The 26418-nt window shown below is 48.5% G+C and overlaps 1 protein-coding gene across 3 annotated transcripts in view; it reads right to left on the minus strand.

The window, feature by feature from the left end:
• hivep2a (HIVEP zinc finger 2a) overlaps positions 1-26418 on the minus strand; it is a 73974-nt gene that overhangs the window by 13874 nt on the left and 33682 nt on the right. For all 3 annotated transcript variants that reach the window (XM_064340166.1, XM_064340167.1, XM_064340168.1), the window contains one exon: positions 8644-8786. The gene's annotated coding sequence lies outside the window, so the exon portion shown is untranslated. The remainder of the gene's footprint in view (positions 1-8643; positions 8787-26418) is intronic.

Genomic DNA, 26418 nt, shown 5'->3' on the forward strand with positions numbered 1-26418 from the left:
TAAAATCACTTCAATGATGCTTGAAATCCAAAAATGAATCTCTACTGAGAGAACAGGAGATTTGCATAGATTGTGTGCTAAAGCTTAAGAAAACAAGTTGTTGGCTCAATGTAATGGCGTTGTTACAAGAAATCGATTATACCTGAAGCTTTTTTACTAATAGAAAAAAAGCAGTACAAGTTGCAACTTAGAGTGTGACACTAAAATCGGATGTAGCAAGAACTGTAAAACAACAGTTTCTGCCCTGACTATGGGTTTTTTTTTAGAATCTGACATAACACCACCAATTTTTCTTAGTTGAAGAACTTGAAGTCCATTAAGAAGCGCCCATTTGGCTTAGCGATTAAAACGATCTCTGGTTTGTGCGTTTGCAGGTTTAATGTCCAACTGGGATGGACAAAGTCTAGACATGACTATTGTGGGAGCCCAGAGGTATGATACTTGGAATTGCCATTCAAAAAGAATGTTTTCTTTGATGAAGCGGTGCCTTTATGAGATTCCCTTCAAGATAATGTGTTTTTTCTGGCTAGCTCTACTCTGCTAGGAATCATTTTACAAATATACCCCCTCATTCATTAACTTGTCTTATCCAGCAAGGCATGCCTTATTCAACAACGAAAGCCTGGAACCCCAGACCCTAGAATTGGAATTTACAGTGAAAATGGCAAAACAACTAAATATGACTGAATCCAAAAGTATGTCAACATCTCACTGCTTATATACTCAACTGTACCAGAGACTTTCTTGGATCTCAGAGATGTGGGTTTATTTCAGTACTTTTTATATTTCAGTACTGAATAACACGTCTGACCATTTTCAGGAGACTAAGACTTCAAAAGAAGAGAAGCTTCATTGAAAAAGATAATAAAATGTATAAAAAGGGAATAATTTTCAAACTTCACACCATTATAGCCTAAGGCTGCGTGATCCAGACTTTATCGTGGTCACTAATGTTTTTTTATTTTGTGAAATAATGCATTCTCCTTCGTTTGTGCGATGACTGAGAAGGTCAGCCAGTGTCGGAGAGCCAGGGGACGCCACAGCACGTTCGTCAAAAGAGTGAGATGGAGCAATCGGCTGGAGACGGAGTCAATTTCATACATCACACTTAATGGCGGGCGAGCGCACCGCTTGCCCCTTGATCCGCACTTGTGAATGGCTCCTTGGCTTAATTAATCTGTCTCGGCTGCTATTCCCCCTTCAGCGACGCGGATACCAACCAACGAATGAACCAAGGGGGCCCTTTCTATAGTCTCTCACATTGCTCTTTACATGAAAGCTGACAAGATAGGTCATTGATCTGTCCCGGAGGAAAAGCTAAGAATCAATTCCATAGGTTTTTTTTTTTTTTTTGTGGGTGGGTGGGGGGGGGGGGGGGGGAGCATGGGGTAGTGTGGGTTCCTCCCAGGAGAAATGTCTGATTTGGGGTGAATAAGGTATCTCCATGGAAAAAGGTACTGAATGACTCAAACAAGGGCCAAACAAGATCATATTTTTTGAGAATGGATGAAAATATTCAAAGGCTTTTTTTTTTGTGCCGTTTTACACCGTACGAGCTGAGCGCGGAGCGGAAATGTGCGTGGGAAGCGCACTGCGGAGAGTGCAAGGGCATAAATCTGACAGGGAGAGGGAACGCATTCTATAAGACCCACAGAAACCCAGAGATCTGGATGACTCAGACAAATTATGTAAGGTCTAAAAATTCCATGAATATTCAGCCTAACGGGGTCATTTTGCACATCGGTAACGATCCATAGCTATGAACAAACACACGCGCGCCCACACGCACATACACACGCAAGTGCATACACAACGGTACACCTCCATCGCTAAATTGATTCCTCCGGGGAAGTGCTGGCGGTGTGGATATTAAAAAGCACATTTTGCTCCTGAACATTAGGCCTGTGTGTCTCTGGCTTTCTCAGATGTTTGGAGAGTGTGTGGGCTGCTGCTCTTATCCCAGGTCCACACCAGCCCTACACATTGACGAACATCTCCATTGTGTTTAGGAAAGAGCAGCCCTTTACAAGGGCCTTCTTTTTGAAAATAGAAACACACTCTCTGACTTAATTTGAGGATTATACTCTTCACATTTCTGTAGTCAGATTCTGGAGAGGGGATTAGCTGTGTGTGAATAGATGGTGTGTGGTACATCTCTCCGAAAAGAATTTAAAATGGTATAATTCTAAAATCCTAAACCATTTGGACTAATTTTACAGTGGAAGACAAGACTCTATGTAAGAAAAAGTCTGCATATATATTGAAATGAGTGGTAATGCCTTTTTTCTAGAAAGTTCATTGTGGGACACACACATTGTAAAAAAAAATAAAAGAAATTATAAATAAAACCGAAACAGACATGGAAAATGAACTAGTGTTGCCAAAGTATGACCTATAAATATTCTGAGTCATGCTCTTAAACACTGTTATTATCAACTGCTTTGCTGTTTTAAACCTGCCAAAGTTTAACAAAAGGTTTAGAGCAATAAACAAGTAATTGCATCGACTTCAAAAGTTTCCAGTTTTTCCTCTTTTAAAAAAGTACTTTATGACACAAAAATGCGTGTAATTTATGTAAGCTTCAACAGTCCTCTATGAAGCACTGAATCTACATCTTAGATTCATCACATGAGCATGCTCAGTGCATACAAATTAATGTAGGCACATAATGTCAACACACTGACTGCAAAGAAAGGCCGGTGGACCTGATTCATACTCTACCAAAAAAAAAAAAAAAAAACATTGGTGAAGGAACAGCCTGTCTAACCGTGTGTGGGGTGGCACATTTTGGAGATCAGGTAACACCTAGCTCCCGTTCTTCGGGTGACTTCACTGCGAGGATGCAGGCAGGCACACGGGTCGTTTCTCATTTCCTCAGACACAAGCGGCACGGTTCCTCGTCCCCTTTCCAGGGCAGATCCTGAATAATTGAAAACGCTGCTAATCGTTTCCATTCAGTAATTACAGAGTTTATGGTAACAAAGCCTGGGAGTGGATTGGACCCTCCGGTCAATGAAAGCCCTTCATGATCCCTGACTGAAACCTGCCTCCCCCACTGGGTGTTGAAATACATACTGGATTTTATCTGGCTTCGGGGAGGACATTACTTTTTAACTGCCAATGAAAAACAAACAAGAGATCGAGACAATAGCACTCCGTCTCTTGTAAGTTACCGAGTGGAAGAAACGCGGTTGCTCTCCAATCTATTTTGCCTTAGATCCTTGTTGCCGCCATTCCATCTCATTAGTGATAGAGACCGAATTTTACTGCCTCAACAGAATTTATCAACTGGCAAAAAGGGAAACGGAGTCTGAAAAAAAAGAGGTGTAGTATCCCACAAAAAAGTCGTTTTTTTTGTTTTGTTTTTTGGGAAGAAATGGTCATATATTGTGTTCAGCTGAAGTGGGTCAGAAACGGAATATGGGCCACATCCAGACTAGGTCTTTCTGTAGTATTTTAATAGCTATAGTGCAGAAAGTGTTTATATGTGCATGTTGGCGAAGCAGTTGCTCTCTTTAGACTTCTACTGTCTTACCTTATAGTATTTTATGCAAGAACTAGGAAAGCAGTGCTTATTTTACTGTATATAGTAAACTGGTTGACAAAACATTTTATTTTGTAATCACTTCTGTGTTGTTAATATGCTCTGGATGCAGCTTTATAGCTATTCAATTTCACTGAGATAATGCAGTGATACATAATTATTAGAGCTTTTTGATAGGTGGTTTTAAATTTCTATCTATTTCAAATCATTTTTAAAGATGGCATATGAGTGTAAGGTCTAGTTCCAACTCCAGCTGCCAACAATAAGATTCTGTTCTACAGTATATTAATACACCAAGTACTGTATATAAGCAAAACCATATTAAAGCTAAACAGATTCTTACATTCATAGTTAAAAAGTATTAGCGATACAAAAAGTACAGTTCCAGTGGGCACAACCGTACAGTATATATCCGAAAATCTTGGTTTCCCAGAAAATGTATTAGTATTTCCTTCTCTGCATGCCAATTTCTGAGAATGTCAGATGAAGGAAAAGTTGAAGACTCAGACGTTTCTAAATATTACCCTTCAGCTAAAAATACTTTTCCTGAAAACTTGAAATTCTCCTGCTCGCTTGCTTGCTTGCCGCGGCTATCACTTAGGTTCCTCCTTTTGCTCACGAGGCATCTTTCTGGTTGGTTTTCAGCCCCTGTAAGCAGGTTTTTTTTGGAAGCATCGCCTGGACTCTTAGCGAGTCAGCCCCCTGGAGTGTCACACCGACTCCTCATTAGGAGTCTCATGATAAAGCACACCCAGTGCACGTGGCCCATGCAAAAGAGTAAGAGGCGCGCCAAGTAAAGCAACTCGCCCGGCTCTCTGCGTTAGTAAAGTATTAATACAGTGCCTTTTTAATTACTAGCTTTCGATAGAAAGCTTTGGGAGTCAATACTAAGTCGTGAACTCTGATAATACCTGGCTAGGTGATGTTGAGACTGGTGACATATGCCAGGCAAGGCAAGGCATTCATATATTCATATTCATAAGGCTCTTAAAAATTATAACTGAATGTACAGTTCAGAACATGTGATCCTGTGCATTATATTCTTGCGATAGAAAATTCTGCCAATAAATTGTTTTCAACTATGGATGCATAGTAAGCTGGGTATTCTTACACTGTTAGATAAAAAATCTCCATAGACATACATGGCATTTGCATATATACAGTATGTGTTGTAAGTCTATGCACCCAACATTCACATGTTGAAAACAATGGTAGGTAGCCTAGGAAATCAATCGATGCTTTCTTTTAAAAGCGTCCCAGCCGTGGGCGGGAACTGGCCTTAAAACTCCGTCCTATATTCCGAGTGCATCGGAAGTGGCAGGATGTAGCAGGGAGGTATTTTTATCGCCATGGGTACGCACGCGCGTATATTAGTCTTGGAAAGAGAGCGTGTGCGTGGGACGCATCCTACATCCAGCTCGAGACAGGCTAGAGAGTGTGGGTGACCAGCGCCCGCGTGGGCGGAGAAAGCATGAATGCTACCGGGCTACGGTGCCAGAGAGCCGTATTATGAAAGGGCTGTCGTTACGCAACGCCGCCACCCCCTGCCCCGCTGGCATCGGCCAAGTAGAGCACCGGGGCCGGGGGGGTGGGGCGGGGGGGGCCGGGGCCTATCCAAAACAGAAGGGCGCGACGGTACGCAAAGTGGTTTTTTTTTTCGGCGGACACCTGTTAAAATGCATTAGCTTTCGACGTCCCGCCGGTGCGCGAGTGGCCGCAGCGAACAGACGACCGTACGGGAAAACGGAAAATTCACAGGCTCGAGGGTGGAAGTTGCAGCGCGACAAAAAAAAAAAAACTTTTTGGGAAGCCTGGACTTCCTGACGTGCAGACAATAGGTCCCTGATCTGACAGCCGTGCCAGAGAGAGGAGGAAGAAGAAAAAAATGTTGTGTTCCTTTGTGTTGTGTTATGGTTTTGAGGCATGGAATCACATGTTATATGTCAACAAAAAATCGTTGCAGATTTTAAGTCATGTTATTAAAAATGTCACAGCTTTAACATAAGACACTAAACCAAACTGTCATCGTGTCTGATCCTGTGACTGTTGACTAGGGCAAATGGCAACAGACCACAGGCAATGTTTAGTATTCATTTTGTAGACCTGTTCCTCAAAAGGCTCCAGGTTTTATATAAAATGCCAAACTGCAGGGTCACCCTAGCGACGCACCGTTTGCTAGTCTTTTGCACGTTTTTTCGCCTTTTTCGAAATGCCTGTCCGTTCCACCGCGGAGGGCCTGAGAAATGCGAATCCCTCTGGCGCCCGTCCAGGGAGCATTAGCGCGTTGGGACAGGGACGCGCTTCGTCCCTCCGGAAAAGGCGAAAGCAGCGACGGAATTCCGAATCAGCGCGCCCGGGGGACCCGGAGATGAAAAGCACCGCCACAGCTCAGAGTGGGGGAGGAGGGGGAGGAGGGGGGGGGTTCACAGGAGGGAGACGCACGGCCTCCTCCAGTACCCCCCCCGCGGCTCGGCTCGAAGATGAATGAGGCCCGGACCGTCTGTCTGCAGACGCTGGAAAGCCGCGATCGGGAACAGAAGGTGACATCATTTCCCAGGCAACCAGTCTGTGCTTTTTTTTTAAATTTTTTTTTATTATTATTTTTTTTTAATCCCCCTCCTCTGAGTCTGTGGGGCTCCTTCGGTGCTGCCCCAGGGCGTGCGGCCGAGAGGCAGGCTTCGGAACGAAAAGCCACAGCGCCTCAGCGCCCGGCCGCATGAGGTCATGCTTAACGCGGACGCCGCGCGTGCTCGGTCCGGGCCTCGTCCCCGCCCTGAGATACAATTACCAATCAAACGAGTGACCGGGAGGAGGTGGAGGAAGGTAATGGAGCAGACACCTCACCGCTTTTAGGAGACCGAGGCTGGTGAGACGGGCGGGGAGGGGGTGGGGGTGGAGAGGAGGGGGGCAGCCTCGAAGGGCTCTGTTACCGGGATGCCCGTGTAATTGGAAACGGCATCAACAAAAACGCGCCTCCGCTGATAAACCTCCCTGAAACAAAAACAAGTGCATTTTTCCAGGCAGGTTTAAGGGCAACTGGGGGGGGTGGGGGTGGGGGTAGTGGTGTTGACAGACGATGCTAAACACCTTCCAGCGCGCTCACGCACAACCTTTTCCGTCCGTCGGGATTTCCTGCGAGGCGACGGGCAAGCGTGCGTGACGCTTGTGACCGCTGCCATGCTGGAGCAGCCTGTTCGGCGGGGATAAGACTCAGGGCAGCGAGGGGCACTTAGGATGTTTCTCTCACAGAGTCCCAAACAATGCCCAGTCTCGAGCCTTTTCCCGCTCCACAGCTGCACTTGTTTACTGTACCATGTTTCCATTTAGAAGTGGAAGAAACATATCACAACCCCCTTATATAGGGAAAGAAAGAGAATGGGGGGGAAAAAAAGGAAAAAGGGAAAGAAAAAAAAAGTCTTCATGTTGGTCTTAATTGTCTATGGAAAGACTGTCATATTTTCCACTGGGTAAGCTTGAAACCATTACTGAGCTAGCCTTCATTAAATTTTCCACAACATTTTGCAGAACCATCAGGAAGCAGCTGTAGAAGCACTGATTAATTGTCTCTCGCCGGTTAACCCACTTCCAGCCGTACGTTTCATTGACGCTGTAATCTTTTATATAAATTTTTTTCTCTTTTTTTTCGCCCCACGTTAGAACTTCAAGATCTATGCCAAACTTTATACAAACATAAAATTTGCGACCAGCCGTTAACTTTTAAAACCATGTAACTTTAGGAAAAGAGCCGCTTCCTAAGGTCGTCTCAGCTGTGTCTACCTTGGAAGAGGCTTTAACTCATGTTCAGGCACTTTGCATGTCATTCCCAAATCTCACCCCTGACCAATGAGCTTTTTTACAAACCTGCTGTATGTGTGTGTGTGTGTGTGTGTGTGTGTGTGTGTAACAGGGTATAGTACACTTTCTGGCGAAAGCCTGTGGAACAGTATACCTCATAACTTCCCAGCATTTAACCACTGAAATTCTTTACAGGGAAGGTGCAAAACAAGAGGGAGACCATCTGGAGGCAGCGAGCACTGATTTTGGGAGTGGAACAGTTTAAACATCTGCCACTGATGGCCCCTGCTTCCCGCTCCTGCAGTAGACCAAATAAATGACTCTAGTCATTGTCCAAGGTTAACAGTTTTGCTTATGATTGGCATGAGCAGGGTGTCTATCCACAGCCTTAGTGGATATCCTTACAAACAATCAATTTTGGTCTTTTGTTTCAATTACGGATGAAATATACGATGGCGGTTTGGAGGGAAAATCTGATGTCTGAGAGAATCTTGTAAAAACCAGACTTGCAGTACCAGTTTCCAGGTTTAAATCAGCCTGAGCCGTTCTAAATATGATGTAATACCTCAAGCCATTAACCACCTAGGATATTAAAGTGGTTAACTGCAACAGTGTGAAATTGATGCATAAAAAGTCATTTGAGGATGCTGTTATATTTAATACAGAGCACAAGATGTACAGTGAAGACGCATCTCTTGCTATTCCTGTTTCAGAAAACCACGCGACGTCAGGCGGCGTGGGCAGCGTATTGAGGTAGCCGCTCTGATATGAAGCACAGCGTTCTTCGGCTGAAATTCATTCAGGGCTCCTTTCTGGTGCAATACCAGCGCTGTCCCTGAGTAACGATATGAAAATCTCTTGTATCAGCATATCTCCGGAGGAACAGAGGCATTACAAAGCGAAGGCGTGCACTGATGCCTGTGACGGAAGCTAGCTAGAGGTGCAACACCAAGAAAAAAATAAACCAGCGCAGCACTCTACAAAGAGCTGACCAAACCAAAACCTGCTAAATAGGAACAAACCCACCCACGCCTAAGACAACAGACAATTTATGTGAAAGGTATCTATTGCGAATACGTAGGAATGTTTGGGCGCACCACAACCAACCAACGCGAGATGTTATCAGCTGTGACCTTTATCTGAAATCTGCCACCACAGAGCTAAAAATATAGCCGCCGGCGGGTGTGATCCCCCTCAGCACGCGTTCCGCCCGCTACTTGCGCTTCGCTGCCACGCATGTGTGAGTGACGCTGAGAGCAGCGCCCCCTTGAGGTCAGGTGGTCGTTGCGTCCTCGCGAACTTACCGGCACGATCTGCCAGGCTCGATTCCTCGGGGAGTTTGTTGACAGGCGCGGGTCTTCACGGCCTTTCCGGGGGCGTGCGGTGAGACGCACCAATCAGCGATCAGAAAGACTCCTCGGCCAGACCTCTGAGACAATGCAGACCACTGTGGAGAAAAGCAAGGATAGAGCGTGTAAGTAAGAGAAGGAGCAGGACTCCTGTCCTCAGTCGATTAAAGCCTTGCGATAGAAAATCGTTTTCATGAGCCAGCAGGCAGGAGAACCGGCCCCACCTGCAATGTCTGTCTGACAGACCTGGAGAAGCGACATCTGCCGAAACAGACCTTTGCAAAAGCGATCTGACTCGACAAAAAGGTAATACAGCGGAGCATTTCCAAGGAGGGCAGTGCCTCATCGGTGCACCGTCAGGCAAAAAACTACAGCGTTACATAATGTTCAATGTGACCATTGAAAGCGATGAAAAGCCACAGGTCACCACCAGAAACCACAATTCAAAGGAACCCAGCCTATGCTCCTTTGTTCCACGAGCAATGCATTGTGGGTATGTCCACACCACCTGTAATGGTTCCTGGTGCTGCCGATTTCACCCTCTGAATTCTGAAGAAAATAGGAGAGCTTTCTTGTGCTTTCTGACGCTCCAGTATAGGGTATAGTATAGGTTGAGAAGCAACAGTAGTCACTGAGTCTGCTAACTCTAAAAAATCTTTTTGCTTTTCTGTTTAACATATATGACTCATTCAAATTTTGATTGTCCAGCATGGAAAATGTGTTGCTTTGTTCTTTGTCTGAGTCAGGGTGGAAGGGCACCTGCTGTGTTGCGAAAAACTGGTTGAGGAATGTTGGCATCCTCGTGTTCCTCTTTCCCAAAGAAAAAGGTACACAAAGGGCTCGCCGGTTGCAACAGATCCGGGATTCAAAGCGGGTGCCTTCCGACTCGCCCTCCCCTACATTAGGTCAGATGGATGCTCTGCTTTTCGATGACAGCTTTTGACAAATTATACAAATCTTATCATCCTGCAAAAGGACGAGACCTAATTATAATTAGGTCGGCTGATAATCTCGCAAAAAGATTTCTTTAATCATTCCGAGAAAGTTCCGATGACAAACTACGGGCAATCCATAAATCTCTCCGTGCTGACAAATTTAGAGAAATTAAATTAGCAGAAACCCATGGGCCCTGAGCCGCTAAAACACAAGCAAAGAACCTCTCCTCTCTGCTCGCCTTGCGCACGAAGACTCCGCTCTCCACCGCGCCACCGGTGCCCGTTAATACCGACCGGTTAAGGCAAATATTTCCTTTTGATTCTGGGAAAAATAAAGCTTTCTCCCTTGTTCACAATCCGTAGCACAACAAAAATACCAATATTATGCAAACTTGACTAATTAGAGAGAGGCTAGAGAGAGAAGTGCCAATGTATTATTGATCAGAATTATTTTTAAAAAACACCAAAATAACTGGCGTGAAGACCTATTCGCACGAGGCACTCAGATCGCTCTCGATGATTCATCTGCATCTCTTTCAGAAAAGTGTAAAGATAGTCCCCTCGTGGCAAGTTTGCGAGTGTTTCTACCCAATGACAGGTGCTGCTGTATCGCGGAGGGGGGGGGGTGGGGGCAGCCGTCGCTTGGCGGCAGCGTCTATAAAGAGCACGGAGCAGACAGGCATTCTGATTCGACGCGCAGTTGAGTGCTGCTGAGGATATGTTACATAAGGATCCCCAGAGCATGCTGCCTGTCCATGTGTCTTCTGCTCTCTGGCGTTCTCGCCTTGCCCGTCCGTCCGCCCGTCCGCCTGTCTGCCCGCCTGCCAGAAGAGCCGGGGTGGGGAACGCTGCGTGCAGTGAACCGAACCCGAACTGAACCCGAACCGAACCCAAACCAAACCCGCACCGAACCCAAACCAAACCCAAACCAAACCCGCACCAAACCCAAACCAAACCCGAACCAAACCCAAATCAAACCTGCACCAAACCCGCATCGAACCAGAACCGAACCCACACCGAATCCAAACCGAACCCTCAACAAACCCGCATCGAACCAGAACCGAACCCGGTTGCTGTGGCAGCAATTTCCAACACACAGCCAGGAAAACGGTCCCTGAAAACCTGTTTATTCCAGACCTTTCTAAGGGCTATTATCTTCTTTTTAAAATAGATTCATTTAACTGAATGTAAAAAAAAATGATAATAAAATGTGAACAAAAGGCATGAGAAGGATGTTCAAAACAAATTTCATCTAATCATTTTCAAAATATTTTGAACATACAGTACATACATGATAAAGTACATTTCAAAGGAAGCTGTCATTTTTTAAAATTATTTATTTATTATTATTATTATTATTATTATTATTATTATTAATAATGGAATTTATAAATTTTGTGGATCTCAAAATGTTTTTTGTTATGCAGGAGGGGTGAGCTGCTACCACTGTGCACCAATTGCATCTTTGCATCCAGTACCAACCACACACTGGCGAAGGTGGAGAGGGACAGAGTTATTTAGTCAATTATGGGAAGATCAGATGGGCAGATTTGTACAGAGCCCGATTTGGAATTTGGCCAGGGCACCAGGGAACCTCCTCCACCCAACCCCCCCCCCCTCCTCCTTGTGATAAGTGCTATGGGATCTTTAATGACCACAGTGAGTTAGGGCCTTGGTTTAATAACTCATCAGCAAGATGGGGTGCTTATTCCTGAGTACAGATCCACCGTTGTGCACAGGATATTGTGTTTTAAGAAAATTCACCCTAATGATATACATAATAATCACCCTAATGGCATAGAAATAGCAACACCGTGCTGACAGTCTAGTGCTCCTCAGACCATTTCTTTGTGATATGTGGCATATCTGAGGTTCAGAAATACTTTTCTGCTGTTCAGTCACGCATGTGCACTTGACGGGTGCCGCACGGGGTGCAAGGATGAAAAAGCTTCACTGTGTGTTTCGCCGATTTTTTTGTTTGCTCATTTGTTTGTTTTCTTTTAGAATGTCAGGAACTGCTGAACTGAGAGACAAATCCCCAGAGTTAAACATGAACATTTAAGTCTTCGCTCTCTGAAGCCACCTCATTGTTCCAGCTCTGCAGAAACCCGGAGGACGAGCATTCAGTGTTAACGGCGATTGTTGGGGAGAAAACAATAATGAATCGATGCAAAATAAGGAATAGTTCCTCCATTCATCTGTGCTTTACAGGGATGGGATAGTGGGAGTATCTGGACAATACTTCACCTTCAACAGACCTTACAGTATACGCAACCTGGGCTCTGTTAGACAGAGCACAACAACCACACAAACAACCTCTACTATAAATCATGAATGCTGCATATCATACAAGCACTCAAGAACATCTGAGGTGGACTTTTTTTTTGGGGGGGGGGGAAGAAGATGCTTTTTATTTTGACAGCAGCTTATGACAGGCTGTTGTACGGGCAGCCAGAGCCAGTGACGTGAGTGGTCGTTCGTTGTGGAGAGTGCAGTTTTGCTCATGAGGGAAGAGAGTTATTATTAGCCTGAAATCACATTGTGATTAAGGATGCTGACGATAACCATGGTCCTCAGTGAATAATATTCTGCATTTTTTTTTAGCCATCACTGGAGAATCTCCATGGAGAACCTGTTAAGCTCTGTAGCACAAGTAGAGACTGACCATGACTAGTGTAGGCCAGGGGAATAATTTAGTATGTAAATCAAAATGCATGCTGAAAATATAAAATGGCATTTCTCGGTTTGTATAAATCAACTTATTAGTCACAACATGAATTTTATGTGCAATAAATCACAATAAGCATTTTACATTAGATAATTACATTGCGTTTCTGGTTGAGGCTTGCAATATATGAAAGTGCCAATAATTTATATACTTTAACCACAGCTAGTATATCATGTCTAGACCATAATCACTGCCTCCCTACTTACATGATTGCACAGTAAGTCTTATTATTCCACACACTACTGAATGCATTTCAGTCAAATATGCACCATGTGCCACAGTAGTATTTTTATGGAGAAATACCACAGAAGGGAAAATCCTGTCATGCTTTTTACCTAGGCTTCCCAGTGCGTTCTCATGTGAATGCACCACAAAGGCAAGCTCTGTCTAAACACTAACAGTTTTCTGTTTTGTTACCGAGGAAATGATCAATTACTTCAGTTAAAGGAGTGGAAAGACTTACTGAGGAATGGAGAAAGCCTGGATTTTCCACTGGATTACATAAGTATTGCCATGACAACACAAATGATGTGTACACGCATATTTATATTACTGTAAAATAGACTGCAGCACAACAATATTACAGGAAGTTAGCGAATATATCGCACTCCAGGTCTCTGCTATTCGGATTGTTAGTTTGAATGCGCAGTGTATTATGTGCAGTAGAAGAAATACTGTGCGCTATGTTTGTTCTGTCCTCTGCTTTAAGACTGGACCCACTGAAGACAGGCAGTAGGCCCGTATCTCCAGGTCCACACTATCCAGGTAATGAAAATTTCATGGTAGGTAATAAAGGAAAGTTAGCGAGATCATTTGAAGTGGCGGAGGAAGCGAAATGTATCACACCGCAAGAACGCCTCGGGCCAGCTGGTCCGTCAGCGGCCGACACCCCGCTCCCGTGCCGGGCAGGAAACCATGGGAACAGACGACAGCCCCTGTCAGACGCACCTGCTCGGCGCTCGCCACTTTCGCCGGCCCGGGCGAGAGGCGGGCCCCTCCCCCTCCCTCACCCTGCCGCCCGGCCGCGTTCAGCTCTCCTACAGCGTGTTCGCCCACACCCCCCCCCACCCCCCTTAGCCCCCCAACGAACTGGCCGCCGTGAACAGCCCGCCATGAAAAGCGGCCCGATTAAGTTAGTGGCGGGAAACTAAGCGCCCGGCTCGGCTCCGGGCGGGTCCTCGCGTCAGAGGCGGCCTGATAGGTGCCCGCGTAAAGACCCCCCCCAAAAAAAAGGAAGCCACCTTGCTGCCATCCCCCCCCCGACTCTGGGCGGACGTCGACAGCAGCCGTGAGCTGGTGTGGTACCGGAACATTCGCCTTCTATAAAATATTTCTCATTTCAAAAGTCTTACATAATTAATATGAGTCTACTTAATAAATACGCCTAAACTCCTCGCCTTTTTTTAACGCCTCTGCTTTAATTAGCCCCTTGGCTTCGGGCTGCATATAAAGACAATGCAATTACCTTACATTTAATGGGGAGGCTTAAAAAATTTATGGAAGGAAACCGAATAGCACATTTTGAAAAATGATGCAATCGACAAAGGGGGTGGGGGGAGGGGGAGAGAGGGGGAAAGATTTTTGGCGGTTTCCGATAAATTATCCAGAGCAAAAAAGAAAAAAAGAAGCCATTCGCTTCATCTTCGGATGTTTTAGCGACAAACAAATAGATCAGAGGAGCCTGTTGCTCCCCCCATTCCCCAGCTGTACTGGCTGGAGCGCACCCCACCTCGCTCTCACACACACACACACACACACACACGCACGCACACTCACACACGCGCACGCACACACACTTCAGGGCGCTTAATGGAAAGAGCAGTGCTGACAGATGAGCCCATCAGTGTGGAATCCAGTGAATAGCTGCGGTCATGACATCAGCAATCCAGCGTTTTTTTTTATTGTTTTGTTGGTGACTGTTCCCCCGACGGGTCGAGAGTCGTGTTACCCCCTTTCGCCAGTGACGGGAAATCGCCTGAGTGGATTTCCTGACTGGGGCCTGCCACATTTTATTTGAATTATCCTAATATTTCATTCGATATACGGTGGAGAACAAAAAGAGAGAGCAAGAGAGAGAGAGAGACGTGCCTCTTCTCGCACACCTTTTAAAACAATGGGCCGGGGAGATCTTCAGAGACCCGACCCAGACATGACTCCGGAGCAGACCTGGAACGGGGCGCTCGACGCGGGGAGGGGGGGGGCAGATGCGAAGAACAGCCCCGGCCAGCCTTGGATCTCCGCACCGCCGTCACGGGATGTTTTTTTTTTTGCGGGGGGGGGGGAGAGGAGAAGCCAGGGGAGCAGCTGCTTCTGCCCTCGCCTTGCGACGTCGGGTCATGTGACCGGCGGGCCCCCGGGGGACCTCCCTTTTTCCCACGAGCGCAAAAAATAGGAGGAAGTGAGGCGCGCGCTCTTCTCCCCGCGTGCCTTCTGAAACAAAGCAGCGATTATCCCGCCGGTCCCGCCAAGCCTGTTCTTTCCTCAGACTTTCCATGTTTATTTATAAATAACCCATTTGACGGGCGGGAAGGGGGGTGGGGTGGGAGGTGGGTGGGTGTGGGGGGGGGGGATTGAGGAAACAGTCGGTGCGTAATGTGTACTGTACAGCAGGTGCACACTACGCAGGGCTGCGTTTGGGAAACAGGATTCTGGGAGAAACAAATAGCAACCACATGACCAGCTAATGGCCGTTAATCACATAGTATTCTGGTAGTGTCATTCCAGCGCCGGGCGCTTCGGGGCTGAGATAATCAGTATCATTTCCTCGTCCCTCCTCTGCCGGTGTCGTCTTCCTCGGGCACGGCCTGCGACTGGCATCCCCCGGACCGCCGCCGGAAACGCAATGGCAGAGTAATAACCATGACAACGGGTCGCGAAGTTCTCCCGCCGCCTCTCCCTGCTGCCTCTCACAGCGGGTTGGCGGTGGCGGGGTGGTGGTGGGGGGGGGGGGGGGGAGTGGTTGGGGGTGGGGAGGGGGGGGAGCGATGTGGTTTGGGACAGAGGGGTCGTGGAGTTCAGCCGGGTTTGCGCGGGGCAGTGTGCCGTCCTCCCACTCTCCCTCTGTCTGTCTCTCCCACTTCTTCTTCCAGAAAAACAGGGGCTCCAGAGCGGCGATAGTGCAGCGAGTCTCGCCTTACACAACCCAACGAGCTCTGAGTCAGACTGCGAAACCAATCAAGGCCAGTCTGCTCAGCTTCCACCGCTCTCTCTCTCTCTCCCTCTCTCCCTCTCCCTCTCTCTCTCTCTCACACACTCTCTCACACACACACACACACATCCCTCCACATTCTGTGCAGCTTTTTCGGAGGGGGGGGGGGGGATTTTAAAAAGCAGTGAGCCGCTCGAGCGGGATTGCTGGTGCGCTAAGCGCAGTCCTGCAGGCTGGAAATGGAAGCTTTATGGTTTGGGTAATTGTGAGGGTCAGGCAGAATAACAACAACACATACCAGGTCCTGTATGACACCCTCCCACTCCCCCCCCACCACCACCTCCCCCTCCAAGGCACCACTACATTCTCCTGTTTTCATAACGTCCCTCTGGAAACGTGTCGATTGACAGCGGGGGGAGTTGGGGGGTGGGGGGGGGGGCGCAGACAACCCAGGCTTATAAACACCCCATTCAAAAAAGAGCGCCCACCGAAATGGGCATCAGTTTGCACATCATGTGCTTCTTTAATTAAAAAAAACTCCATTGCAAATGAAGCCGGCCCTGGAATTAGCACACGAAGCCGAACCTGTGACTCTGCCGCCACGGGAACGCGCGCCGCAGGCTCCGGCCTGCCCCCTGACCCCTGAAACAGCGCGGGCCGCCCTACGGCACACTGCCCTCTCGACACGCCGCCCCCAACCACCACAACCCCCCCCCCCCCCACCCCCCCACCCGGGAGAGGGTGGAGAGGGAAAGAGTTAGCTGCCGGCCCCACCGCCGTGCGCACTGTCTCGGGAGCGGGAGGGGAACTCTTATTGTTTTCGGTGACGCCATACGGTCACGATAGACAGAGCGCAGGTATGCGCTGGCCTATTCACGCAGGTGCCGCGCTGACACGGGCCGTATTAATTACATGTGCCACCCTTAATCTCACCCAAATAACTGGAAATGCAACGGCCATCTTAATCCACTCGAAAGGAATGGCTTAGTCAAAAGAGCTGGACCGACTCCAAGCCATTGTGCTGTACCGTGTTTAATAACCTCACACCTAACAACATGCATTACAAACACAGGGAGTTCTCCTGACTGAACAACACCTATTTTCTAAGTAAATTTAAAAAAAAAAAAATTTTCGCGGACGAGAATTTGAGGACGTAGATATTACATCATCCTTATCGTCCAACTACGCGGCGCTGCGCGTAAGCAAACAAACGACAGACTCGAAGCCGAAAGGCTGAAACGAACAGCCGCGCGGCTCCGGATATTCATAACGAAATGAATAAATCCGAGTGATCTTTACTGCTCTGCGAGTCGCACAGCATAAAAAAGATAAGAATTTCTTATTCACGGTTCGCCCTGAGTTTATGACGGGCACGAACACGGCACACCGTAGCCCTCGGGGGTTTCTCCGTCGCTGTATTCCCCAGTTCCCTGCCGCAGCGCGAACTGATGCAACCGCGCGTTTATAGCCTCCCTCTGGGTCAAAGGGCAAAACAGACGAGGTGAGAGCCACTTTCTGTTTTGCTCATCGATAAGAACCATGGGAGCGGCTGTACAGTATTTAGCGGTAAAAAAAAAAAAACAGTCCAGCGCTATGAGACCCCCCGCTGGCCAGCAGCGTCGTCTCAGCGACTGGGCGTCTCAGTTCTGGATCCAGAAGGTTCCGTTTGACCGTACCGTACCGTTTAGAGAAGCTATTACATCAGACCCTCGACACCTTACGTGAAATCGCGCAACAGCCACGCAGAAGCGTTCCGGTTCAAACCGGTTCAGACTGAACTGTTGAACCGTAGATGTTGTTTGGCTGTCCCAGGGCCCTGTAGAGTGACATCATTACAGCAGGGTCTGCCTCCCCCCTTTTGGGCTTCCACTGCACGGTAGACTGTGAGAGGAGGGGAGGACTGTATCCAGGCCCAGGATGACGTCTGGGACCGGCGGTGGAACATAGGGGTCAGCCGCCGCGCTTAGCGGGACGGGGGCCTCCTGCGCGCACTCAACGCCGGCCGCTCCGCCCGCTAACATCCGAGCGCAGTTAGGAGCGGGAACGGAGAGGCCCTGTTTTTTAAGCAAAGAGAAGGCCTGAGGTTATAGTATCAAGACGGCGTGCGCCGTTCCCCTGCAGCACCCAGGACACCCCCCCTAACCCTGCTCCGAGCAGCGGGGGGAAGAGGCCGGGTGTCGCAAACCCCACACAGACCCCCACAATCCCGCTGGGGTCACACAGACGGATAAGGGCCTGCAGTGGGCCAGGTCACACTGGCGTAAGTTGCAGCGGACGTCGGCTGTTCCAGAACGAGCATGTGCGGCGCACTCCGTAACCGTGGCTCCTTTCAAACACAGCACAGCGACACACACGGCTCCATGGCGACCGTATGACCAAAAAAGGAAATAAAAATCCTCTTTATGGAAAAGCATGAAAACAACCTGACCACCCTAAACATATTTTCGTAATTTTGGGCCAATGTGTGTAATTTGCTTATGGCCACCACCTCCTGGGATCTGTCAAAAAGACAAGAGGGTTTTCACTCGTCCCAGACTGATGTGATGGGAGGAGGGGGGGAGGGGGTGGGGGGTTGGAGGGGGGTGGCTACCACAGCTGTGAGAGGCAGCTAATGAAGACTCCCTTCCAGACACAGAAAAACAAAAACCAGCATAAATGTCCTTTCAAAGCAGCATTTCAAAGCCTGTGCTCAGCGTGGTCATTCTATTCGTATTTAACTTGCTTTCTGTATTTCTGTTTGTTAACCTCAAATGATTTACATTGATTATTACACTAAATTGTATTCACATTTCACATAGCACATGGCTTCCCAATGTGCTATGTGCTTTGCTTAGATTATGAGAAGTGCTTAGTAAAGGGGTAATTGAAGTCTTTAAAAAAAGCTACTCTTTTTATTAACTTTCGAGATATGAGAATGAGTTACACAGTTTACCATCCCAAAGTACTGCCCACAAAAATGATTTTGGTGCCCCACAAAGCAAGCAATTATATGTAAATATAATACATCACTGTGGAGCTGCAATGAAAACTGAGGCAAATACAACCAAAATTTTCACAGTTTCACAGTTCCTCACATGTGAACATTTACTACAACTACAGTATACACAGTGCTGTGAAAAATGATTTACCTCATCCTGATTTCCTCATTATTGCATGTATTACACTGAATAGTTTCAGATCTTTAGACAAAGGGAAACTGAGTAAACACGATACACCGTTCTCAAATTATTATTTAATTTATTTAGTGAAAAAGTTGAAAAGTTATCAAACACCCAATTATGTACACTTCACTATTTTTTTTATTGTTTCCAGTGACTAAATAAGATTAATGGTTTCATCACCTTTATTTTCCCTAGAAAGACTGAAACAGGAAACAGAAGAGAATTCCAGAGACGTTAATCTCATCACTGCAGCTCAACTGCTACAAAAACCAGCTGCGTCAGTACGCGGGAAGCTTCCTCCGATATGCGTGTTATTTCGAGAATGAAAGCCGCGGGCGGCAAACGAAGCCCTTCTGTCTCTTTATCTACACGCATCTCGCCTCTCGGGTCTTCGGGGAGTGGAGAAAAAAAAAAAAAATGGTGGCGAAGGACGATTTCTATATCACCACGAGCGGGGTATTGTGAGTCCGTGGAAACACTCGCGCCAGAAAGGCCATGAGAAATGTTATTATGCTCTCGAGAGCAATGAATCGAGCGCTACTCTTCAATGAAAAGCAAACGGGGCCTCGGTAGACTGCCGAATCGTTGCCGTAATGTGATTTTCACTCCCCCCGGCAACGCATCCACCGGCAACGGCGCTCCTCCGCGCGCATCGCGGCGCGCTAGCAACGCGGAGCCGGGCGTCAAGGAAGTGGTCACGGGAGGCGCCGCCGCCCCGTGTCGCCGTCGAGCGCAAAGGCAGCGGCGCCCGGGGGAGCCAATCAAGAGCGAGGGACCGGCGAGGGACCCGCTCACTTTTCCCCTCTGAGGAGAGATAGCAGGGGGAAAAAAGGGAGGGAAAAAACGAGTTTCATTCATGTTTGTGAAGCGAAGGGGGGGCTCGACGCTAACACCTCCCAGGACAAGCCCGGGGTTTCCTGGACCAGAGCAGAGCGCACGAGACACGGGGCCCAGGGGGCGTCAGCAAACACCGACTGGCAGACGGAAACGCACAGTTCCACTGGAGGAAAGTGACTCAAATTCCACCCCAGTTCACTCAGCAACAACAACACGCTCCCTGACACAGAGAGGAGCTGGGCTAAAGCCTTTGCTATGACCAGAGATTACCCATGGAACAGAGGCGAACGGCACAAACCCTGATGGTTTTTTTTCTTTGTTGTTGTTGTTTTTTATCTTGTTTCTTTCTGTCTTTCACTCCCTTTGAAATGGATTTTTCCAAGTCGTGAGCCGTCACTTAGCCCCTGCCAAGGAAAGGGGAAAATGAAGTGACTCTTTTTCCTTTTTCCACGTCTGTCATAACAGGTCGAATCTGTTTTGTGGAAAAGCTCGTTAAGAAAGGCCCTTTGAGGTGGCCAGCACGCGGCTTTCAGCTCAGAGGCGACGCCGATCGCAGGAGAGAGAGACCGCACGCACCGACGGCTCAGATAATTCCGTTTGTTTTTCTCTCTTAAGCTAAGCAGATAAAACTCCTCGAGAAGCTTACTGAAGAACACGCCGGATAATTGTTTTTTCCGTCTCGTGACGACGAACCCCGCAGCCCCGGTGCGCCGCGTAATATTTATATTTCCCGCCCCGGTTTCCCATGAGACACTTCTTCCACGCCGCTTTTTTTTCGAGCCGGGGGGTTAGCTGCCAGCTCTCCTCCCGAGCGCTCCGAAACATGTGCAGCAAGAAGGGCTGGTAGGAAGGAAAACAGATTTGAAGCCCAATTATAAACCCCCCCCCCCCCCATCCGATTAACGAGCTTGGGACGGCGGCCGCACAAACGAGGCCCTGTGTGGAAGGGCCCGCTTCCTCCGCCAGACGCCAGCGCAGGTGTTCTCCGGCCGCCCCCGTCACCGACCCAGGCGGATTTCACGGCGGGCTAAGCGAGGGGCCTGGGGTACCCGGCGATTCACAGAGCGCAAACCGAACGGGTTACTCTGTGAAACAGAACACCAAACGCTACTGTGGGCTCCTGTTAACAGATACTGGAAGAAAGATAACCGACAGCTAATTCCAATAGCCGAACCTTATGGAATTGTGAAGCAATAAATATATTTCTTTTTTTTTTTTTTTTAAATGAAAATTTCAATCAAAATGTTAGAAATTCTGACTGAATCCAGTAAGCGCATTTAAATATGAAGTCGGAGGTGCTGTGTGGTGCAGTCAGCAGGGCCATCTCAACCATTTAATGAATCCCCCCCCAGGGGCGGCCAGGGGTTACTTTCCTCACTATGGTACTTTCTGTACTGTGATTCCGTCACTGTCAGTAACAGTCTTGGCTTTCCCCCTTCTAAAAATACATTGGGATGGCAGACTCAAATCTCCTTCAAAAAAACGTATTAGCATATCAAGTGACACAGTAGTGCTCGCTACCAACCAGGAAAGCCTTTGTTTGAATATGAACGATGGCCCAAGCATCCTGTCCCACGGCTGTCACCTTGTCTGCTAAGCAACGCGAATCAGGCATAACAGCATCCGAATGTTCTTAACTGAACATTCTAATGCTGATGTAACAATCGCCACTGGGTAATTGAAAGCAACGGAGTTCTAGAACACTGACTTTTGACTGAAAAAACGTTCCAAAAAACCTACTCTTCAAAGGGTTAAAAAAGGTTCCACACAAACAGGCAAGCGGGCGCTCGGCTCGGTGTCCGTTCAGCGGTGCTGAGGAGTGAGGAGATGCGGTCTGACAGCGCTTACGTAATGACAGCAGCTGCTGTCTCACAGGGACACAGAGGCTCCGCAGACCACCGTCCCCAGGGAGACTGGAGTCACCACTGCCTCCCATCAAGAGCCTTCTCATCATCCACGGAGTGTGTGTGTGTGTGTGCGTGTGTGTGTGTGTGTGTGCAAGAGCACAACTGTGTGTGCGCACATCTGAGTGCATATGCATGTGTGTCTGTCTGTCCCTGTCTGTATAAATATGCATGTGTGTGTGTGCTCGTGTATGGAAGAGTGAATAAATAGGGGTCAAATGTGTAGGGGGGTGGGGAGGTTGGAGGGGATATATCAACAAATAAACAAAGCACATAATCAAGTGCGCCTGAGCTGTTTTGATCCCCAAGATGGAAGAGGGGAAAATATGCAGCCAGCCTTTTCCCCGCTGTCTGGATGTGGAATCTCTGGCCCTTGCTTGCAGCCAAGGCACTGATACAGGGAGGGCCTGTAACCACAGTGCATGGACGCCTCCCGCTAGGTGTGACTAAGCCCCCTTTCAGGGAACCAGCAGTGCAACAAGCCCCGGTCCTTACAGTCCCGAAGGGATCCTATTACACTGGCACCAGCGCGGGAGCCAAATCTGTACCGCCGAACTGTCCCCCGGTTAATATGGAAGCGGCGAGATTCCCGCTAGCACGTCGACGCTCGTCTGGAGACGAGGAACTTCCCAGGAATGCCAGAAAACTCTGGGAACCCCTGCACTGACTTCGTAGTTTGGTTTAAGATCCACGGCGTGTATCTGGACCTCTAAGAATCTGAATTACAAGCACATTTTTTTTGTTTTACGATGCAAACATACAGCACCCATGTATTTTAAAAGAAACTGTTTTTTAAAAAAATGACCTGTAGTTGATCTGCACGCGCTGTAGATTTTCGGTAATCAAATGTACTGCTGGGGTCAGTGTTCGTTCTACCCGATATCACTTTAGCGAGGGGCAACACCGTCAGTCTGCGTGGAGCACCGTCTGCATCGCAAGTTCTCCATTACAGGTAGTGATTTAAGCCGGTTTCCTGGGACGGCCACAGAAAGGCCATCCATCACAGCCAAGACCAAGAGCAGCGGTATAATTGAATGTCCATTGTTGCGGTTTCCACATCCCTTCTTGGTAAAGAACATTTTGTTCATGCTGCAAACGGTCCAAAACACATCCTCAAATAACACTCCAAAATAATATACAGTTTCCTCTGGGCTTTTAACCATTCTGAAGAGGTATTTCTCTGAAATTAAATTTAGTATTTTTCATTCGGCCGAGTTTTTTTTTTTTTTTTTTTTTTTACGCACCACCAACTGACATAAATAGTAAAATATAGAGAATAAAACCGCAAATCAATTTTAACAGCCACCTCAAAAAGCCGGAGTGGGCGGGGTCTTTTCTTCCCCCGCAAAAACACGCGCATTTATCTTTCAAGGTGACATTTCACCTTGAGCTGCAAACACCACCAGCAGACTTCGGAAAGGGGGGGGCAGTGGGGGGGGGGGTGATATAAACTGGCTGGAGCATACCGAAGAAGCAGTTTTTTTTTTTTTTAATATTACAGTTGAAGTGGCCGTGGAGGGGCCACCTTCAGACGTCTGGACAGAGGGCCTCTTTGCAGACCCGAGACTCACAGCCGGCAGGAATGCAGAACCGCTCGGGCTGACGTCCCTCGGGGGGCCAGAGCCCCGCGTCTTTAAAGGAATTTCCGACTTTCGTATAAAATTGATAATGGGATGTGTACGCAGCGGGAGCGGAAAATCGGAGGTGCGTTACGAGGTTGCCACATTCCTCCCGCTCCCCGGGCCCGGCACGAATGCCCAACATCTGCCGGAGGACCTCGAGGGGAAGGCTGGGAGGGAGAGAGCGCGCGCGCGTGTGTGTGTGTGTGTTTGTGTGGGTATGTGTGCGCGTGTTTGTGTGTGTGTGCCTGTTTGTGTATGTGTGTGCGTGAGTGTGTGTGTGTGTGCGTGTGTGTGTAAGTGTATGCTGGTCAGTTTTATGTGTGTGCGTGTTTGTGTATGTCTGTGTGCTTGTGTGTGTGTGTGTGTGTGTGCGTGAGTGTGTGTGTGCGTGTGTGTAAGTGTATGTTGGTCAGTTTTTATGTGTGTGCATGTTTGTGTATGTGTGTGTGTGTGTGTGCGGGTGTCTGTGTTTATGTGTACACGTGTGTTTCCATAAGCCATCTGTGCATACATGTGCGTGTACAGTACGTGTGTGTGTGTGTGTCGTGCGTGTGTGCCCAGTGCCGCTGTAGTATCCGTGCAGGTGACACATCGCTGTTTATTTACTGAGTGTTTCATGGAAGGGAAGTCAGGCCCAGACAGCGTTCTGTAGGCTCGGCTTCCTGGCAGACCACTGGCGGATTCTTTAGAGCGGCTCGTCATCCTAAACCCACACACAGCCGCTGACCAAAAACTGTCGACAGCACATCATCGCACTTCGGCGGCACCTAAAGGAGCGCCGCTACGTTCCGTCTCGGATTCTCGCGCAAACACGGCGTCTCTCCGGGCAGACGTCTCGAGAATTTAGCGTCTCCGGCGTTCGGCTGCCGCGGCACCGCAAAGACACGGGAGGCCCGAGGTCCAAAAATATCAAATGTCGTGAATTCCGTAACGCGTGTTGCGTTTCTTTTTTTAAAAATATAAAGTAAACACGAATAAAAGCGACACAACTAGCAGCCTCCGGAAACCAGTTAACATTTTTTTTTTTTCCCGAGCAGGAAGAGAGCAGAAAATGGAACTCCCACATCGCTCCTAGATTCTCCAGGTCCTGCATCTGTGATTTCACCAGGACTACCTCAACACACAGCATCGACATTTTATAAATCGTTAACAAATCGCAGAATTTCCGTGCTTGCCAAAATGCATGGGTTTCTGACGTAGGAACTTATGTCATTCAGCAGTAACCAATGGTGACAGACCAAAACAGAAAAACTAAATACAAAATAGTGCTTCCCAGCCCAAGTATCACATCCTCCTGTATTTAGGTGCTTACGCAGGGAAAAGAGTCAGTGTTGCCTCAGTAACACTGGAATAATATGTATTATCCCTGGAATGGGCAATACAGACTCTTTGTCCTTCCAGCACAAAAAGTGAATCCAAAAAAAAGTTCAACTTTGAAATCACTTTATACTTACTTACAGTACATCTGAGTCGAAAAGAGGTCGGAATATCGTTGGAAATATATGTCAACTTAAAAACTGGCCAGAATTTTCAGGATACTTACATTTGTTTTCTAAAAAATTAACCCTTTGAAGATGAGGTTTTTTTTCAAAATTCTAAGTCAGTGTTCTAGAACTCATTGCTTTCAATCATGAGTAGAGATTGTTCCATGAGCATTAGAATGTTCACATATTTGTGATGTCACATCTTACAGGGTTAAGGGTTAAAACATTTCAGGCATTTTCCACAGGTCTACATGCAGGTGATGGTCTTTGAAGCATCCCCGTCTGTCTCCCTCCTGGCTAGCGCATTCCCGCTGTGTCTGAGCTCCATGGCCAGCGCCATTCCTCGCTCGTGCTGAGCTTCATGGCCGCGCACTTCTCGCTCATTCTGAGCCTTCCATGGCAGCGACATCCGCCGTGTCTACGCCTGGCAGGTCCCCCCGGGTCGAGCCTCTTGCACTTCTGCTCGTGTCTGAGCCTCTCCATTGGCCAGCGCACATTCCTCGCTCGTGTCTGAGCCTCTCCATTGGCCAGCGCACATTCCTCGCTCGTGTCTGAGCCTCTCCATTGGCCAGCGCACATTCCTCGCTCGTGTCTGAGCCTCTCCATTGGCCAGCGCACATTCCTCGCTCGTGTCTGAGCAGCTCAGCTCCACGGCTGCGGAGCGTGGCCAGCAGCTCGTACTCATAATGGCCCACTGCACTAAAAATATCCCCCCATCCAGCACAGCGTTCACGCCTGCCTCACTGATGCTGCAGCTGTCTCTCTGTTCAAGGCTTTTTTCCCCCCCATTCCCTCTCTCTCTCTCTCCCTCTCCTTCTTTCTCTCTCTGTCCCCTCTTAAGCTCCCTCTCCTTTGCTCTCTCTTTCTATCCCTCTCCCTCCCTCCATGTTCCTCTCCCTCTCACTCTTCCTCTCCTTCACTCTCTCTCCCTCTCCCTCTCCCTCTCTCTCTCCATCTTTCTCTCTCCCCCTCTTTGCCTCCCTCTCCTTTGCTCTCTATCTATCCCTCTATCTCCCTCTATTCCCTCTATCCTCCTCTTCCTTCCTCTCTCATCTCTCTCCCTCTCACTACCTTCCTCTCCCTCTTACTCTCTCAACCTCTCTCTCCCTCTGCCTCTCTCTCTCCCTATCTCTCTCTCCCTCTCCCTCTCTCTCTCATTATTCACACGGTATCGCCTCTGTTTGTCCAAGGTTCCAGTGCCTCCCGGCCTCTCCATAAACATGTGAGCGATGCACCCTCTTTCCGCAGCTCACTCCCTCGATTTTGGATGCCGCAGACAGGAGTGCTCTGTGCAGCCAAACAATGCAGCTTTTTTAAAGACGGCGACGGGTCCCGGCCCATGCTGAGCCGTTGGGACGGGACGCGAGAGGTAAATTCAGGGCACATGGAGCGCTGGTGTGAGCACTGCCAGAGAGCCACACTTGATTTAGGGCAGGAATAGCTTTCACCACATATAAACCCCCTCCCTGCTGTCTGCAAAGCAAAGTCTGTCCCCCCGCTCATGCGGATTTGGGATCCGTGTGGAAAGAGGCCGGCTCAGGGACGGGTGCTGGGTGGAGGGGGGGGGATTAGAAGGGGGGGGGGTTGGGGGGGGGGGCAGGTGGAACGAAAACCCCATGCAGGTCTGGCCTTCGTCAACCTGAACCACGTCAGAGATCACCCCCCACCACCCCCACCGCCCCGGCTGCGTCACGTCCAGCGCCAATCGCCCATCTGCCAGCGAGGCGGGCCACCCCAGGCCCGGCGCTTTTCGGGCCCGGCGCCCGGTGCTCCGCTTCCTGTCCGGTTTTCCGCGCTCGCTCGGGCCTGGCGGCGGGCCGCGGCGGCGCCGGCGCTGGCAACCGGCGGCCCTGCCCCTGCCGCTGCCTCGCCTGGCAGGTCGGAATTATTAATGACCGCGGACTCCGCGGA

Source organism: Anguilla rostrata, chromosome 6 (genome assembly GCF_018555375.3).
Source record: "Anguilla rostrata isolate EN2019 chromosome 6, ASM1855537v3, whole genome shotgun sequence".
Lineage (NCBI taxonomy): Eukaryota > Metazoa > Chordata > Actinopteri > Anguilliformes > Anguillidae > Anguilla > Anguilla rostrata.